General features: G+C 36.8%; 1 protein-coding gene across 14 annotated transcripts in view; it reads left to right on the top strand.

The window, feature by feature from the left end:
• The window catches only part of FER (FER tyrosine kinase), a 622,960-nt gene that overhangs the window by 144,412 nt on the left and 458,028 nt on the right, over positions 1-20,520 (top strand). For 10 of the 14 annotated variants that reach the window (XM_004267438.3, XM_049707502.1, XM_033423747.2 and 7 more), the window contains exon 2: positions 11,510-11,655. The exons of 2 other annotated variants lie outside the window; for them this stretch is intronic. The gene's annotated coding sequence lies outside the window, so the exon portion shown is untranslated. Of the gene's footprint in view, positions 1-932; positions 1,032-11,509; positions 11,656-20,520 lie in introns of all 14 variants that reach the window. 2 more of the 14 variants (XM_049707494.1, XM_049707492.1) reach the window with 2 other exon arrangements.

Genomic DNA, 20,520 nt, shown 5'->3' with positions numbered 1-20,520 from the left:
AGGTAAAATGATTGAATTTAGGGAGTGTTCAGCATTCACATTCAGTTACTTTTCATGGTAGTTTTCATTTCATCTCTTCTAGTATTACTGTGTTTATTCTACGATCCTAAAAGTCCCTAAGTTTTAGACTTCGGAAATTAAAATAATGTACATTACGCTTACTTAAATTGAATGATATTTACATTTGTACAAACCAAATAATTAGAAATATCTCAGATTAGCAGGGTTTTTTTTTTTAGCTCTTGGGTTACTGTATCTCAGTAGCAATAATCAGAAATTTACCTTAACTGATTTTTATCTCAAAATATGTCCAGTTTGTCTGAATTCCTGAATTATTTTTCTTTCACATTAGATTATCATCTGTTGTTGGATGGTTTCCCTGAATTCTTTTCCTTTGAACCACAAATATTTGCTTAAAAGTGGTACAGAAAAGCTAAATGTTACCTTCTTAAATCTCTAATGCTCCCTGCCACCTTAAATTACATTTACTTAATCTGTTTAAAAGTTAAACTTTATTTTCAAATGTAATAATACACAAAACTCTTACTTGAAAGTTTTCTGTCTCCTACAGAAATCTCCTATATGATTGTTTTTTAGGGAGCAACATTTTACAGCTATCCCTATTTCAAAATGTGTGTTCCGTAAGTATGGGGTTCTGATTCTTAAAGAACACACACTTATAGTTTAAATGCACAGACCAGCCTATAGTTATTGGGTGTTGTGAAGCAAGCACTGAACTGGAAAAAGTTAGGATTGGAACTAAGTAGTCCTTATTGTCTCATCCAGCAGTAAAACAGAGATTTTGTGATCTAAGTCAATGATTCTCAATATTTTTTCCACCCAAGTACAAGATATGTACATGTGTGACATATTCTAATACGTAGTTTTCTAGTATGCCCTCTGTAATTCCATCTTACCCTCTCCCACTCAAGGAAGCATATCAGAATGCAAGTGATTGAGAATGACACTGTTATAGGGATAAACTTGAATCTACTCTGATTTATTGAGAAAAGTGAGTCATTAAAAAAAAGGTAAATAACTATTATTAGTAACAAATACTTGAGACACACCTTATAGTACTATCATTGAGACCCAAGTTATTTCTGCATTTTCCTGAAACGAATGCTTCTTCACTTTTTCTTATCAGTGTTGTAATGCTTACGTAAGAAGAGATTACTAATTTTATGTAATTGATAGTGAAGAGCCTTACATTTTAAAGTCAGAGTAAATAAAATAACATTATCATAGAAAAATTGAAATTAGTTTTCCAGTATAAGTTATTTTACTTGCAGAAAAGGTATTTCCATAGTGGGACAAATGGTTTTAGGGAAAGGGGAAACTCTAAATAGTAGAATATTTATATTCTAGGTGTTTAGTATATAAAAATGCTCTTTACAGTGGCTCAGTCTGAAAAATTTCTTTAAAATTACATTTCTGTGAATGAAATTGCTCTTGAATAGTTCATCCTACATAGAAGTAGTATGTATAATATACAGTTTGAAGTGAAGACTTAGGAAAACTATGTTCATTAGACCCTTAGCATTAGCAAGTGGTATTTCTTAAAATCTTTGGGGACCTAGGATATAACTACCTTCATAAAATACAGATTTAATTGAAAAATTTAGTTGATCTCTTCAGACCCTTAATGATTCTATAAACAGGACTCTGTAATCAAAGTTGTTAAGCAATTTTTTTGCTTCTAAAATGAAGGCTGGATGATTTTCATTACATCATTAGTATACATGCAGAGTTTCTTATTGTTGGCTTTTTTTGCCCTGGGGTTTGTAGAACAAGAGTGTTTTTGGCTTAATCGCAAAGCCTGCTGCACTGTCACAAAGTTGAAAAGTTAGTTGTTGGTCACTGTAATGCTTGATGCTTGCTGCTGTTTCTTGGTCATGGTTTGACAGGAGTTGGACACTTCAGGAGTTTGTGTCCCTTCTACTCTCTGTATGTCTTCAGCTTGGAAAGATTTCCCAAGCTTCTCCTGTCAGTTGTTGGAACTTTTTGTTAATTTCACGTTACACCAAGAATAATGCATTTGACTCTTCTACCAATATTCAGTTTTGGTAACAAATGGTTCAATAGCCACCCTAGCAGCCACATGACTTCTTACTTCGTGAGAATGTTTATACAGTGCTCTGACTTTCTCTTGAATTATATTTCCTTCAGAATCACATGCTTTCTATATACATTCATATACAAGTTAGCCATCATTTCAACTTTCAGTAAGGTTTTAAAATTTTGCTTTGGTAGGAGCAAAGGAAACATTTTAAGCATAACCTTTTTGTTTGTTTTAGTATACAGTCTGTGGTGTATGGTGGACTTTCTAATGACACTGATCCAGTCACTGTCACATTTCTTATCCATTCTGAATTTACTGCAAATTTATATATTTTGGTTAAGTACCATCACTTTGTCAGGCCTCTTTACTTTCTATGTATTAAATAAATTGGCAATAGTAGATTAATTAAAGGGAACTGAACAGTGCAGTTGTCTCAGATAAGTTTTAATGACAAATAACTTGATGATCATTATCCTGATTATTTATAAGCAATTATGTTGGACAAAGGATAAGAATTTTCATCTAGATTTATATATAATAGAACTTTTTGCAAAGCAGGAGGCTGATTTCTTTCTCTTACCAATAGTTATGTGTGTGTATATATGTATATATATAATATATTGTATTATGATAGCCCTTTTTTATCCCCTCCTCAACATTTCTAAGGAAGAAACAGTTTTTGTCAGTAAAAGTTTTTGAGTAAATTACATGAATTCAGATATTGTTATGGGGGAGAGGCATTGACATTTCTTTAGTGCCTGCTAAAAATGTTAGGCATTTTTGTACATTTGTTTTTATTGTCATCACAGCCCTGTAGATTGGGTAGCTTGTATTTTCTTTTTGTGATCTGGAACCAATCTTAGGTCATATCCAAGGAGATTTAGCTATAAAGTGATACCCGGGATTTAAATTTAGGTCTTTGATATGCTAAATCTCAAATAAATGAAATGATAAAAGTCTAAACATAGTGAACTATTAGCAGTCCTGGACTTAATATTTTCAGTTTCAATTACTTGGGAGTGACTCTAAAAGTCCATTTTGAAGTATTTGAAGTTTTGCTGAAATAATTTCCTCTTATTGGAAGTGAGACCCTAAGATATGCATGACCTCACCTAACTGCCCAGTGTCTACATCTCACCTTGACTTTGTTCTCAGTGTGAAGTTATCCTGTATAATAACTTTTGTCAAGTGATAAAATGTTGCTTCTTTGTAAAAATTTTCCTGAAAAAGAAAGCCAGCTGCTAGAAGTGAAGAAAAAGTAGAGGCCTAAGAAAGTGGTAGATCTTAGCCAGAAAATAGGCATTTTTCAATATGTTTAAAAATGGAATGTTGAATCCAGTGAGTCTGGATGTGAATCAATCTACCACACCTTCTAGGGAAACAAAACTTGCCTTGTGGAGCATTGTTATTGAATGTTTCAGCTCTGTCAAAAATTCTCATGGGGGCTTCCCTGGTGCGCAGTGGTTGAGAGTCCGCCTGCTGATGCAGGGGACACGGGTTCGTGCCCCGGACCGGGAAGATCCCCCATGCCGCGGAGCGGCTGGGCCCGTGAGCCATGGTGAGCGCATGCTGAGCCTGCGCGTCCGGAGCCTGTGCTCCGCAACGGGAGAGGCCACAACAGTGAGAGGCCCGCGTACCGCAAAAAAAAAAAAAAAAAAAAAAATTCTCATGGTTTTTAAATTTCTTGAAAATGTCAGGGGTCTTATATTCATAAATTCTATCCCATTTCCCTTCTCTCTCACACTCAACAATAATATTGAAAGAGATTTGACTATTTGTAAATAGCTGCTACTTTCTAGAAGTTAATGTCATTCTGACAAATATCTTAAAATACTAAAATAAACAATAGTATTCTCACTTAAAAGATAATATGGGTGTCCTTTTCTGAGTTTCACAATTAATTATAACAATAGTAGCTAGTCAGTGGTGATGGCCTCTTTCTAAGGTTATGATGTTCTATTAATATTTTGGAGCCAATTTACCCCATCACTGAAACTGGCAGTCTAAAATTGAAGTGACTTAGCTTAGAGACACTTGCTATTACATGTCCTTAAGGTAGCTTACATTGTAAAAATAACGCAGAAATGTTCTATGCTATACAAGAGGCAAGTTGTTGAAGGAATGGGACAGAGAGGAAGAAGGTGTGAGATTCTTCTTTTTTTGGTTATTCAACAAATGTTAGTAGAATACTCACTTCATGTAAGGTCTTACTTTATGGCTACAGATAATTTTAAAGCGTAGAAAAGTTTCAGACTGTTTTCTTGAGAGAGAGAGTAGATGTAGTGGAAAGAGCATGACTATTAGAGCTAGACCCATTTAGGGTTGCATCTGTGCTACCTGTAATTAGTTGTATGAATTTAGGCAAATAATTTAATGCTTATATCTTCAGTTTTTTTTTTTTTTTTTTGGTTTGAAAACTAACCCCAGTTTTGTCTAACTGGTAATGATACTAGATTTTGTAATACCTTTCAGTTGCATGAGACTAAACCCCTACTCACAGTATCTTAGGGCACTGGGACAAACAGGAGTGTATTCTCTTTAGGTATGGATGGATTCAAGGGCTCAATGGCCTCAGCAAACTCAGTGGCTTTCTCCTGTGTTAGATATGCTCTCAGGTAGGATTTCTCCATGAGGAGCTCCCTGATGGTTTACATTCTTTCAGTTTAGCAAGCCCAACATAAAAAACACTTTTCCTACTCATAGTTTTAGCAAAAGCCCTGGGATTACATCTCATTGAATGAGTTAGGTCATGTTTCCATCTTTGATCCTGTGGTCAGGGGAATAGTATATGATGATAGGCCAGGTCTGGATCACGTGTTAACTATTGGAACTGGGAATAGGAAGTGTGGTCAGCCACGTGGTCTGAACCTTGTGGACTGAGAGTCAGGGTTGGTGGTTCACTGAAAGAAAGAAGGTACTGTTACCATGGGAAGTGGGAGTTGATGCTGGACAAGCATAACCAAAAGACATTCACTGTAATCCTCCTAGTGTGCATCCATGTCCTCCCTCATATATAAACCCTTGAAAAAATGCCCTCATCTAATATAATGCAGTGTTTCACTTAAAACTTCCAGTGCATTTACCACTTGACCCCCAACAGAGGAAGACAACTCAAAGACTTGTTTAATTACTGCATCAAGCTTTAAGTCTAGAATCGCTGGGTAATTTCTCTCAGTTCTGTTTGAAAAGACAGTCTCAGGGTCAAAAAACTTATGGTTAAATCATAAATATAACTAATTGTAATAAAGCCAGTATTCGGTGATAGAAGGAAAATAACATAAGGACAATAAAAACTCTTAATTAGAAAAGAAAAAAAGGGGAAGTAACCCACAGAGATTTTCCAGTCCATGATCTGTACATATTTCATTGGTCAGACAGAGGTGGCAAGGACTCTGCCTGGGCAGTGGAATAAGATTTTTTTTTTTTTTTTGCGGTATGCGGGCCTCTCACTGTTGTGGCCTCTCCCGTTGCGGAGCACAGGCTCCGGACGTGCAGGCTCAGCGGCCATGGCTCACGGGCCCAGCCGCTCTGCGGCATGTGGGATCTTCCTGGACCGGGGCACAAACCCGTGTCTCCTGCATCGGCAGGCGGACTCTCAACCACTGCGCCACCAGGGAAGCCCAGTGGAATAAGATTTTTGATTAGCCATCATGACTGTCTCTTGTTCTACCACCCAGGAATATCTTTGTTATTTCTCCTCCTGGTCACAGCCAACATGGGTATTGAGAAGAATTCCCTTACTGGGGCCTGCACAGTTTTAGCAGCCCTTTTGCTATTGATGAGAGCTTGGAGTCCAGGAGAACATCTTGAGGGCTGAGCAGTAACAAATCTTTGTTGGGAGTTTCTTAGTCAATACAACTTTATTATAAACTTAGTAGGTTTTTGATTTATTTGTATTTGACCAACAGTCTCCCCAGTACCTAAAGCCCAAAGCCTAGTCCTTGAATCAAACTATTGCCCTGGTATGTCTCTAAACAAATTTGCCACCCTAACTCAGTGAGTAGTTCTCCAACAGGGGACATTATTTTATTTTATTTTATTTTTACCTTGGGATATTTGGCAATGTCTGGAGACATTATTATTATCACAATAGGGGGTGGTGGGGTGAGTAGGCAGGTGTCACTGGCATGTAGAGGTAGTGCCCAGGGATACTGTTAAACATCCTGCAATGCACAGGACAGCCTCCCACAACAAAGAATTTTCCAGTTCAATATGTCAATAGTACTGAGGTTTGGAATCAAGCAAATCCTAGGCTTCTCAATCTTCATCTTGGCCTCTGTCTCTAGGCCATTCAGAGCAACTTGTTGAAGTAACGGTGCACAACTGGTTTGTTCCTGCTTCCAGGCTGTAAATATATTTTTGGCTAGGATGGTTGGGGAGGAGCCCAGAGCACCAGGCTTTCCCCACCTTTTATTTTGTGTGGTTAAAGACCCAAATTTTATTTTAGGGATATTTGATTTTCAACCATGTAAACTGCAAGATAATCAGATATCTTGAATTTGTAATGAAAGACTGAAAAGATTTTCCTTTTATTAAGACTTCACTCAAAGTTTGCTTTTCTTTGAGGGGCCTTACTGAAGACTGCTGCATAGTAGGCAATATACCAACATCCTGACATTTTTACTAAGTGCCCTTCAGTTCCATCCTTACTAGGCAAGTAGTCTGATTTTTTTTTTTGAGGTGGGAATTTACCAGATGTTTTGCTTATTATGGATTGGTCACTTCTCACCCTATAATACAGGGATACCAGATTCCCTTCATTTTCTTTTATTGACTCAATCAGTTCTACATTTTAGGGCTGTCATTTGTAATTATTGATTTCCAGCATAAATTTTTATATTTGTCAGTCTTCTTTTGTATGCCAGTGATAGAAATTCAGTTAAAAAATCAATCCTTCCCATCTCTGTAAGTGGCAACTCCATTTGTGTTAATGCTCAGACCCCAAACCTCAAAGTTATCCTTGACTCTTTTTCTTTCACCTCCCCAATACAATGTTTCAGTATATTCTGTTGGCTTCAAAATATATCTGACATCTGACTAGTTCTTATCACCTCTACTTGGGTCACTCTGGTTCAACACCATCTTCTCTCTCCTTCTACATAACTCCTAGCAAGTCTCCCCACTACTACTGGTACTCTCAGAATATTTGCCTCAGAATACTAATAACATTCTTTTGAAATGTAAGAGATTACATCACTTTTTCTCAGAATCTTTCACTAGCTTCCCGTGTAACTCAGAGTACAAGCTCAAGTCCTTAAAATGAGCTAGTTTTGTGGTCCTGCTCTCCCTCCCTCCTGAGGATCTTTCTCTGAACTCAGATTTTACTGTTGTCTCCACCGCTCACCCCATGTAGGCCTCCTTGGTCTTCCTTAAGTAGGTATTTTGACTTACTGTTCCCCCAGCCTGGAATGCTCTTCTCCAGATATCCATATGACTCACTTCCCCATCTGCTCTAGGTCCTTGCTCAAATAGGACTTCCTCTGTAAGTTCTTTGATTACCGAACAGAAATCTGAAATCTCCTACCTCCCCCATACTTGTTACCTTTTCCCACCTTTTCCTTCATTATAGCCCTTATCCTTCTCCTGCTTTTTCTTTCTTTATAGCCCTTATCACCACTTAGCACTTTGCATTTTACTTACTTATTTTGTATTTTTTTTTCCTCTCTCTAGAATATAATCTCCACGAGGGCAGGAATTTTTGTCTCTGCTGTGTGTGTGTGTGTGTGTGTGTGTGTGTAGGAAAATTCATGACACATATTTTAGTAGCCTTCCAGCAAATATTTGTTGAATGAATTAATAAATAAGCCAAAATAGTTTATTGCATCATGTAATTGATAATTCTAAAACACTGATGAGAACACCCTGCAGAGGGAGAGAGATTACTCATTTAGCAAATCTTCTGTAGGGGAGAGGGGGAAAGTGTCATTAGATTTATTAACCTAGACTGTAAGTCAATATAAGTATAAAAAATATGAAGTAACGGGACCCCTTGGTGGCACAGTGGTTAAGAATCCACCTGCCAATGCAGGGGACAGAGGTTCAAGCCCTGGTCTGGGAAGATCCCACATGCTGTGGAGCAACTAAGGCCGTGCGCCACAACTACTGAGCCTGCACTCTAGAGCCCGTGCTCCGCAACAAGAGAAGCCACCACAATGAGAAGCCCGTGCACCACAATGAAGAGTAGCCCCCGCTCGCCACAACTAGAGAAAGCCCACGTGCAGCAACGAAGACCCAACGCAGCCAAAAATAAATAAATAAATTTATATATATATCAAAAAAAGGCCAAATCTATTCTAAGATAAATAAGGCTTTAAAAAAATATGAAGTAACATAAGAAATATAAGTTAAAAAATATAAGTAACTGTCTTACAGGGAAGGGAACCAAAGGGCTTTATTTCTCATTGGAGGTCTCTATCTTTAGGGAGATATTGTTTCTAGTTTCTAAGTTTGTCTGTTATGCAAATACCCTTGTAGTACCTTTTGCTTAGAAGGCTCTGACTGTGCAGGAACTTGAGAAATCCGGAGACAATTCTTTCCCATTAATAATTCTGCATTCCAGCAGCTACATCTGAACTCACCTGAACTCAGACATGATTAAATCTAGAGATAAAATGTTTTCAAAGTTTTCTTCGTTTCTCTTGTCATCCCTTGGCACTTCTTTGGGTTGGCTCACTGTCAAATAGGTACTTACTGTGTTCTTTCAGTTTAGCAACCTCAGCTGAAAGTTTTCTTTCTGATTAGGTCCTGCAAAACTTTGGGATTGAGTCTTATTGGTCCAGTTGGGTCACATGCTCATTCCTGAACCACTGCTTGGGGCAGGGAATATGCTGATTGTCCAGACCTGGGTGCCTATTCCACCTGCACCTATTCCAGGAACTTCCTGTTTATTCCAGTAACTTGAGAGTGGAAAGGATCAGTGCCACACAAACTACAGTGATTGACAATAGAGAAGGGTGGTTCAACAGAAGAAAATTTAAATGCTGCTACCAAAAGCAAGGGAGTTGAAAACAACACAGGTCCATCACTTACACTCACATGCAACTCACACTCATTTTTTTTTTTGAAAGCTTAGACTCTTATTGTATGTAGGCATTCCTGCCTGATCTATTTATCACCTAACATCACATCATGAATAAGAAATTTTCTTTGAAAACATAATTTTAAATGGATATAAAATTAAATTTAAATTCATTGCTTGATTTTAGATATTTGGTTTATCAGAATTAGATTTTGGTTTATCAGACTTGGGATGTTACCTATTGGAGAAGTAGGAGAAGTAGAGTTCAGAAGGAGAAGTAGGGCCAGGACTGGGGTGAGGCAAAAGAGATGCCTGGGACACAACGTGTACATCGATACTCACTTTTAGGGTCATGCAACTGCAGGGTGGCACTTGCATGACCCTGAGAGTGAGTGTCTGTAAATTTTGCACCCTGGGCACCCCTCTTGTCTCACCCTAGTCCTAGTCATAATGAGAAGCACATTCAGGGAATAGGAACTATGTTTGGCTGTGAGTGTGAGTTAGAGATGGTAGCCCGTATAATTGAGCAAGTTGGTGGGAATGATTAAGGTGCACTAGATAGTAGTTATTATACATTTTCACTTGTCTATAGAAACCTTTGCTGAGCTCTGCTAAGGATGATAATACCTTTGAAGTAATACAAGGAATATAAGTTTTATTCATGGGTTTATAGTAATTTGAATAAGGAAATGTTCCATTTAGAGATACTACCGAGAAAGCTGTTATTTATTTTTAACTCAAACTATTTCAAGTGGAATATTATTTTTTTCATTGAAAAATAAAAATTGTAGAAAAGACTTGAGTTAGAGAGTGTTAAATAAGTAATACCTATGTACTTTGACTAGCTTCCTTAAGCAAGACGTTTGCCACTGCTCAATGTTGGATATGAAATCCCAATAGAATAGTTGTCTTTCTTGTTCTTAAGTCTTTGAAAATAACTTTCTGTATCATAGTGAGAGACTAGAATATGGAATTCTAGACATCTCTCAAGTTCCTTTGCTGATAGAGAAGCTGAAAAAATTTTAAACAGATTGTCCAGTAATTTTGAGGTCTGCGTTTGAAGTGGAATTAGATAACATATGTAATGTATGTATACTTAGGTACACATTCACTACATTTTGTTTCTTGGAAATCTGTAGTACTGTTTAATATTGGAGGTTTGATTTAAGATACTCGATTGAAAGCAGTATAGAAGTCATGATTAAAACTTCCATATTTAAGTATCATTTTAAGGCTTTGACAACTTTTGTCAAAGCCTTACTTTACACCAAAGTGTACAAATCAGAGAAAGCCATAATTCCCCTTGGAATTTCATCCATTCAGTAGCCACTTGTTTGGTGGCTATAACGTTCAGGTATTGTGTAGGATGCTGGCTATATTAAGATAATAATCCCTGTCCTTAATCACGTCACAGTTTAGTGGAAGAAGAGGAATGTAATAACAATTTCATTGTATGTTGATTAGGTTTCCAACCCATTCTAGCATTGAGAACCTTGTCAAATCTAGAAAAGTAAAATGCTTGTTAGGGGACAAAGAAGGAATGCTTTTGGAAACGCGTAAAAAGCTTAGAAGAGTAGGAGACGTGGAAGATATTCCTGATACACTGTGTTTGGTTAGTTTCCTGACCAGAAAGAAAGGAATAATCTTATTTCTTGGTAATATCTATGAAATGTCCTCTGATTCATGTGAAAGTCAAGGAAGCAAGGGAAATGACAGGAAACAGAATAGGCAAACAGAAGAGAGGAGCTTGAAAGAAGAGAGTTGATTACAAACCAAGAAGTCAGGGTTAGAAATATGAGGGCATGAGGCAAAAAATGAGAAACTGTGACAGGGCTGTAAACTGCACATTCAACATCAGTGGTAAAGATGAGAGCCAGTGACCAAGGAACATCTTAGAAATTCTCCTAGTTTCAAGGATTGAATGAGAGCAGCCAACATCAGAGCCATGCTTTGGCATACCGAATCATGTTAGACAAAGAAAGTGGTTGTTTGCCAGGAGAATCCTTCCCAAACCTTCCCAGCCTTTGACAAAGTTTTTCTTACATAGTTAATTATTTCTTTAGGCTGTAATATCTTAACATATCATATATAAAATATTTAAAATTTTGCTTCTTCTAATGTGTTTCAAATTTGAAATTAGTTTTATGCTGTGAAAATGGAGAAAAACATGAATTACCTCTTCAAAACTGAGGAAATAGGTTAGGGAGAAGATAAAATGCATTACTTATTGGGAGAGTTGTGGAAAGAAAGGGGAGAGAGTAAGCAGGGGATGGACAAGCTAGGTAAGCATAGCATCCTGATTTTTAATGTCGTGAGCGTGATGAACTGCCAAAGTTGATTTCCAGTAGGAGCCTACCATACTCCATGTGTCCATTTTTACCTTTTTCTCTGTAGTGAACAGTTCTGACTCCTTGAATTTCTTCTTGCAGCTCATGTTTTCTGCCTAGACATATGACCATTCCCGTGAGACTTCACTGCACGTTTTCTCAAGTGTCTTCCTCATCCCTAATGTGTAATCCTTCAACATGGACCTGCTACTTTAGCTAAGATATGACCAGCAACGAATAGTAGTAAGGTAGGATTACTTTACTCTTCTTAGTAAATTACTAAATAAATTTATATATATATACACACACACACACATATATTAATACATATATATACATATATATAGATATATATTTTTTTCCTCTGAAACTGTGAAAACAGTTTTGACTTGTTTTAATTTTATAGTGTTCTTTATGTTATTCTCCTACCTAGGCAGGCTACAATCATTTTATATTTGTGTTATTTATTTTTTTGCTTGGCATTTATCCTACTGCATTCTATTCCATTTGTGATTTAGTTATTATTTTTTTCAACTAACACTTACAGTCAGCAGAAGCCAACTCTGTATCTCTTTCCCGACCTGTGTGCCCACCAGTCCCATATTTTCAACTGCCTTGTACCAAACTCAGTGTATTTTATCTTTCTTCTTAAACACTTACTTCTTCTGCTGGTTTTTGTATTTCCATTAATAGCATTATTAGTCCATTATCTAATATAGTCCTGTATTCATTTACTATTTTATTCATTTATTTGATGCACATTAATAGGCTTGTATTAAGGATCAGAGAATTTCCTGGGGATTCTGGTGATATAATGATGGATAAGTTGGATATCCTATCTTTATAGCTTATATTCTAGAGGATGGGAGAGGTTAAGAACTACACTGACAAAATAATTATGAATTGCAGTAAATTTTTTGAAGGAAAGTAAATGACTTGGAGATAAGGTGGCCGGAGCTACTTCGGATAGGGTGGTCACAAAAAACTCCTCTAAGGAGTTGGTATTTAAGGTGAAACCTATATATGAGAAGGAGCTATTTCAAGGAGGGTGTGTGTGTGTGGGGGGGGCATGGTGGTGGTGATATTTTTGGTGGGGAAAGCATTCTCATTTGAAGGAATGGAAGAGTGAAATAAGTCAAACAGAGAAAGGCAAATACTGTGTGTTCTCACTTTTATGTGGAATCTTAAAAAGCCAAACTCATAGAAATAGAGAGTGGAATTGTGGTTGCCAGAGTCTGGGAAATGGGAGAAATGGGGAGATGCTGGTCAAAGAGTGCAAACTCCTAGCTATAAGATGAATAACTTCTGGGGATCTAATGTAGAACATGGTGAATCTAATTAAAAATACTGTATTATATACTTGAAAGTTTTTGAGAGAATAGATCTTAAATGCCAACACCACTCACACACACACACACGCACACACACACACACACACACACACTCAGTTGTAATTATGTGAAGGTATGGAGATGTTAACCAACTTTATTGTGATAATCATTTTACAATGTATACGTGCATCTAATTATCACATTGTACACCTTAAACTTACATATCTTATATGTCAATAATATCTCAATAAAGCTGGGTGGAAAACAAGAAAAAAAAGGAATAGTGGGTACAAAGACTTTGAAGGAGGAAAGAGCTTGGTGAATTTGAGGAATTTAAAAAATCGCATTGTGGCTGACATAGTAGGAGAGACGGAGATGGGTAGGAAGAAGTTATAGAAATATTCAGGGCTTTGAAGGGTTTGGCATGTAGTTTGTTTTGTTCTTAAATGATATCATCGTTTTAGCTACTATGTGAGGAATGGACTAAGTGGGCTGGGACTGAAAGCTGGCAATTTTAGGAGCTAAGGTGAGAGATAGTGGTGCCCTGATTAAGATGCTAGCAACAAGAGCAAGATGGATGGATTTGAGATGACTTTCTTTTTTTTTAGTCAAAATCTATGGATATTTTTGGTGTGGAAAGAGTGTTACTCAAGGATGACTCCATGATTTTTGGGTTTTGAGCAACTGGGTGGGTGCTAGCATCAGGTACAGAATCTTTTTAGATAATTATCTTTCCCATTATCTCAAGGATTAGTTATTTTACCAAAAGGGAAATTAATTATAATGCTACAAATAACATTAGTGCTGGAAATAAAAGCATCTGACAAATTTGTAATATGTACTAGTTAATACATTGTTTTGCTTTACTTTAGGTGCAAACACATAGTTTTTAATTCAATAGAAATTGAATAGATATTAAAGTAGACCTTTGCACTTCTGTGTTACTTATTTTTTCTAAGTTAATTAGTAGTCATATCTTTCTTTTGTATTTTTTTGGCTGAAGAATTTTTACAGTGTTTTCAAAAGAGAGGAGTTAATATTTATTGTTTGTGACAAGCATTTGGTTAGCTGTTTTAAATACTTTATTTTTTCTTTTACAGTCCTGTGAGTTTTCCTTTTTCGCATTTGGTTATCTTTTGAGTTTTAGAGCTGAGAAGAAGTAGTTGAATAATGGGATTTTGTAGCTGGAAGGTTACCTTAGAGATCATTCACTTCCTCTTCTTTCTGCTGAGACCTAGAGAGCTTCCATGACCTGCCCAAGATCACACAGTTGATTTTCAAGTTTGCTGAGGCTAGTGCTGCTTTTACCCCTTATGCTTCTGTCAAGCTGGCATCTTCTCAAGCCATCTTCCCACCCCTTCAATATTTCATTTTGAAAATGTTCAGTGCTACAGAAAAAATGGAAAATGCGGGACAATGAACACCCATATCACCTTTCATCTGTATTCACTCACTTAATTTTTGCTACATTTTCTCTCTCTTTATCTATTTATATATTTTAAAAACTGCTAGAAACTATATTAAAAATATATATTATATTTATATTATACATAAATATAGAATATAAATTTCTAAGCATGCATTTCCTAAGAATATGGATAATTTTCTGCATGATTATATTATCAATATTTATATAAGAAAATTAACATTAATTTAAGAATATGTTTAATATAATGGTCCATATTCAGATCTCCCCAGTTGTCCCTAAACATTTTTTTTTGAGTTTTTTGGATTTAGGATTCAATCAGGTTTCATGCACTGTATTTGATTCTTATCTCTTTATTCTCTTTTAATCTTGAACAGTCCCCACCTCTTTTTGTTTTTCATTATCTATCTGTATTTTCTCTTAAAATATATAGTTTGTGTATACTTAATGTCTTTCTTGAGAATTGCCTGGTTTCTGAGAACATTATTCATCCAAAACTTATTTGCAGTTTGCTTTTTCCTTCCAATTCTCTGAGGTTGCTGGAGATAAAATTGTTTATTACAAGCTTTTTTTGAAAAACATCAATCCAACTTTAAATATACTTTGGCTGAGGTTTCTACATTTGGTTGCATTAAGTTAAAGATAAAAAAAAACTGGGAAATTTATGTTGTATTCAACCCACTGGCACCAGTTGGCAATTGAAATTCATTTAAAACAACTGAAGTCTGCAGGAGTTATTCCCCCACCTACAGTGGCCCACTCCTACCTCCTCACCAGTTGATTATACCTAGGAATATATATGTAGTCACTGTGGACGTTACAAAACTTTAGCAGTCTAAGTCTTCATCTTTGAAAAATGCACAATTTCAAGTGGGAAGTAGATTGAAATGCAAATGATATATAAGTAAGTTAGTAGAGACAATCGGAGCTAGGCACAATAAGAAAAGATCTAAGTACCTGCTCTCTCTGGTACTTGTGTAGGGCTGGCCTTCAGTGAGTGTTTCTTTCTTCCTTACTTGCTGGCTTTTGAGTTTCACAGATTTGTTTGGTTTTCTTTAAGAATTGCATGGAATTTAGGAACAAGTGGAGCTTTGTGGGGAGGAAGTGGGAGGTAAGTTTTAAGCAGTATTTTCCAAGTGGGGAGAGTCATATTTTGGTTGAGAGGAAAGGAAGATAAGTGCCAGTGAGGAAGGAACTACTCTGGATGTTTTAGGGATGTCTATGAAGACTTTTCTTTCAGGCAGGATTAGATTATACTTCTGTGTTTTTACTATACTTGGTACAGGGATTCCTTAGAGCAGTTATTGTTAGGTATTAGAACTCTTCCTTTCCTCTAATAAGCTTCCTGAGGCTGTGACCAGTACTTTTTTATCTCTGTACTCAAGACTTCACTTAGTGTCTGGCGTATTGTAGACGTTTTAAAAGTACTTATTGGATGAATAATGAATAAATAAATGAATGGGGCTTCCCTGGTGGCGCAGTGGTTGAGAGTCCGCCTGCCGATGCAGGGGACACGGGTTCGTGCCCCGTTCTGGGAAGATCCCACATGCCGCGGAGCGGCTGGGCCCATGAGCCATGGCCGCTGAGCCTGCGCTCCACAACGGGAGAGGCCACAACAGTGAGACGCCCGCGTACCGCAAAAAAAAAAAAATAATAATAAAAATAAATAAATAAAATAAATAAATGAATGAAAGGCGTTTACTAAGACAGAGCAAAAAGACAAAGATTCCTTTCCTGGGCAACTACAGTAATGGTTCAACCTGTGGTTAGATCAATTTATTGTTGAGGTGCTAAATTAGAGCTAGAATTGGTTCAGGTAAAACCTGAAAAACATGAGGGAATAGAGAAGGATGAGACTTTTGGTTCAGGAGCCTGGGATATGGAACAGGGATAAAATTGTTCCCTGGAAACCAGAAGCATTCTGTGAGAGGGGTCAAGATTCTGTTACGTGAATACAATTGGGAGATTTTTCTGTCTCATGATATAAATACCTTTGTCATTTTCTGAATAAAAATAAATTAACTATATTTGAGGGAGAAATAAATTTTTTTTTTTTTTTTGGCCATGCCGTGCGGCATGAGAGATCTTAGTTCCCCAACCAGGGATCGAACCTTTGCCCCCTGCATTGCAAGCATGGGGTCTTAACCACTGGACTGCCAGGGTAGTCCCATGAAGGAGAAATAATTTTTAATGTGAAGCATTCATCTCTGAAATTTGATTTTTATCTTCTCAGTCCTCAGTCTTAAAAAAAACACTTGTTGGGGAGTCTTTTCTTTAAATTTTGTTAACATCATAAAATGAATATATCCTCTTATAAAAATACAAGCTAGAGATACATAAAATAAAAAGTGACATTCTTCCCAGTATTCTAACTCTCATTCTTCAGAGGTAGCTAATGTTAAAGGTTTGATGTGTATCAGTTTGAACTTTTAAAACGTATATAGTCATCCCTTGGTGTCTGCAAGGGATATCAATGATGCAGGACCCCCTGCTGATACCAGAATCTGAGGATGCTCAAGTCTCTTATATAGATGGCATGGTGTTTGCATGTAGCCTACACACATCCTCCCATGTACAGGCTACGTCAGAGATATCGTGGGTTTGGTTCTAGGCTACTGCAATAAGGCGAATATTGCAGTAAAGCAAGTCACACTAAATTTTTGGTTTCCCAGTGCATATAAAAGTTATGTTTACACTGTACTGTGGTTTACTAAGTGTGCAATAAATAGCATTATGTTTTAAAAAACAATGTACATACCTTGATTAAAAAATGCTTTATTGCTGAAAAGTGCTAACCATCATCTGAGCTTTCAGTGAATCATAGTAGTAACATCAAAGATCACTGATCACAGATCACCATAACCGACATAATAGTAATGAAAAGTTTGAATTACTGAGAGAATTACCAAAATGTAACACAGAGACATGAAGTGAGCAACTGCTGTTGGAAAAATGGTGCCGATAGACTTGCTCGATGTGGGGTTGTTACAGACCATCAATTTGTAAAAAACGCATTATCTGCGAAGTGAAAGAAAGTGGAGTGCAATAAAATGAGGTACGCCTGTACTTTAAATCATCTCTAGATTACTTATAATACCTAAAACAATATAAATATTATAGAAATAGTTGCTGGCATGTGGCAAATTCAAGTGTTGCTTTTTGGAACTTTGAGGAATTTTTTTTTCTTGAATATTTTCATCCACGGTTGATTGAATCCATGGTTGTGGAACCTGTGTATATGAAGGGCCAACTGTATTAAAAAACGTGTGTTTATATTTGTATAATTTAAAAAAGAGGATCATTTGATATACATATTCTGAAATTTGCTTTTCCTACTTGTCCTTTCATTTCTACTTATACTTCATGTACTTCCAAAATTTGTTTGATGTGACTTTATATTTGACACGTAAGAGGACAGAATCACGAGCAGAGAGTAACAGGCAAAACCCAGAGTTAATCGAATATCTGAGGAAGATAAATTTAAAAAGCTCATGCTAAGGAAAATACCTGCTAGTTTTTATTTGTGTAATTGCTATCTTTGACTTGTTTAATCTCTATGAAATTGTAAAAGTAATCATTTTTCATATGATGCACTTCAGAATAAACACATGAGAGATAATTAGAGTCAAACTTTGAGGCTCATGGAGTACATCTATGGGAATATACGTATATGCCTGACATCGTATGAGAAACATGAGGATGCAGTCATGAATAGGATACTGTCATTCCTGAATGTTATGATAACAAAGGGAAGAGGCAAGAGAAGGCTGCCTAGTGGAGGTGATCTTAGCACAGTCTTGAAATACTAGTAAGAGGTAGTGAAGCTTTAAAAAAAAGTGGCTAGGGGGAAGAAAGAAGGATTGATTAAGAGTTGGAGGTTTTTAGGACAAGTACAATAGAAAGAAAGTTAAGGGAGGTCAGTTGATTCACAGTGTGTAGGGAAAGAAGTAGGAGGGCTCTATGTCCTAGTTTGTCTAGGACAGACCAGGTTTACACCTGTAGTCCTGGCATAATGAAGAATAGCACCTCATTTTACTCTGAAAAGTACCCTAGTTCTGGATGATAAGTGACATCCTTACCCTAGAAGGGAGAGAATATAGGGGGAGCTGATAAATTTTAGAGGAAATAGTGGGTGACTGGAGATCATTTCGAGGTCAAAGAGTAGGTATAGTAGCAGTTTAGACTCCAGAGAGGAGTAGGAAGGTAGTAGGTTATGGTCTAGAACTAGAATAGTAAAATTTACCATTGCAGAGATGAAACAGTTTTGGATTCAGATTATGGCCAGTAGCAATGGGTAGTTGAAATGGACTTGATTGAATGGATCTTTGGAGAAGAGAAAGACTACAGAGGTTAAAATCTCCGTTGATGAAGGTAAGACTTGGGTTGGAGAATAAGATTGGGAGCAAGTGGAGACTGAGAGGCAGATATGGAAATAATAACAGCAAGGTGGAATAGAATCTGGTAGAGCTGAATGGTGTAAATTTCAAAGGAGAAGAGATTTTTGAATAAGATTGGAAGACCAGTGATTTGATAATGGCACTAGGGAATCAGGATAATGTTACCCACCCCTCATCCCCCCCTGCCGCTCCCCCCGCCCCCCAGCCCCATGGATGTGGGTGGTGGACTGTAGGGAAGGTGTAGTCTCCACGTAAGAGCCTGTGTTTTGGGGGAACCAGGTTTCTGATGGGAATTAAAGGGTAGAGATTTAGGGAAGTTTATTTACAAACTGAATGGAATTCTAGAAGAACAATTTAGGAAGAAAACAGATTTGTTGGAGCATGACTGTAGAGAAGGATGGACAGGAGTGGGAGTTAGGCCTTGCCTTTTGGGAAAAGATGGAATTATACAAAAAAGTCAAGAATGAAATTGACTTTCCTCCATGTTTTAAAGAGTGGCACAAATTTGGCCTGATATGGGCTCTCTGACAGCCTTTCTCACTGCAGAGTAGGGACTGGCTTTGGCCTAGTTCATATAATTTATATCTGATGAAACCTTGTTGGTTGCCATTCTGTTAGTATATGTGTGCCTTTAATGAGCCCATTTGAAAGTACACATGGATTTTGAAATTATTTTTACTTCTCCCTACATTGTTACTCTCCTTGAAGGAAAAAAATTTGGCCTTAATTTGAAAACTGAACTCTTTTATAATAATTGATCATATAGGAAGAGTTAAAAGGCCAAGAGGTGTCCGGATAACAGTTATAGTTTGAGAATTTAGGGCATACAAGTTAGTATGCATTGTGCACTTAATCCTTTTAACTTTGTTCCCCTGTTTTCCTTCAAATTAGCCATGGTTCGCAAACATGTTCCCCATTTTTCCGCCTGTGTATCCTTGCTTATGTTCAAACTTGTATTTAGAAAGGAGCCCTCCTCCATCACTTGCTCTTCTATGTTCTCTCTTGTGTGGGTTCTCTCTCTCTCTCATGCTTTATTAGCAATGACTGCTTTTTAATGTCTCTCCAAAGCCGGACACACTAAATACTTTATCTCATCTAATCTTTACAATAACCCTGCAAACTAGGTACTACTATCCCCATTTTAAAGATAAGAAAACCGATCTTTTAGGAGGTTAATTAAAATGCGCAGTTACACAGTTATGAAATGGTAGAGTTAGGATTTCAACCCAGGACTGTTTCCAAAGCCACCTCTACACACACCTTTGCAGAGAGACATGCATGTACATGAGCTCCTTTCATGACTATCCCTCAAGGCTTGCCAGAGATTTTTTTTTTTGATTAAAAATAGTTTTTCTAGCTTTAATGAGATATAATTGACATATAACATTGTATAAGTTTAAGGTGTAGAGCATGATACACATATAATTGTGAAATGATCTTCTCTTCTTAATAAAGGTTTTTTGAGTACTCTGCTCAGCTGTACTCTTTCCTTTCTCTGTGTCTTTGTAGCACTTTGTACCTCAGGCTTTTATATTCTGTGAAGGCTTCCCTGATTGTCTCTAGAAATGTGGTACATACTTCCCCTGTATCCCCACTGAGCTCATAACCAATTTGTATTTGTGAACCTGTTTAATTATATGGCATTTGTTTGTTTCCACATTTGTTAATCCTAGTAGGTGGTGAGCTTCTTGAGACTAGGGGCTGTAATTTTATGCATCTTGATATTCCCAGCACTGAGAAATATGCCTGGCAAATAGGTGCTCACTTCTGTCGCTGAATGAATTGTGTCATTGTTACCTGTGAACTTGTCTATTTATTTTTAATACACAGTAAGTTGTTTGAAGGCAGTAATCCAGGATTTTATTTATATTTGTATCCCTAAGAGTGTCTCTCCCATGGTTACTGAATAAATACCTGTTGATTTATATAATAACTTAAAACAAATAAACAAAAATTCTG

This window comes from Orcinus orca, chromosome 3 (assembly GCF_937001465.1).
Source record: "Orcinus orca chromosome 3, mOrcOrc1.1, whole genome shotgun sequence".
Classification (NCBI taxonomy): domain Eukaryota; kingdom Metazoa; phylum Chordata; class Mammalia; order Artiodactyla; family Delphinidae; genus Orcinus; species Orcinus orca.
Note: the sequence above shows the minus strand (reverse complement) of the source record. Positions and strands in the feature narration are given on the sequence as shown.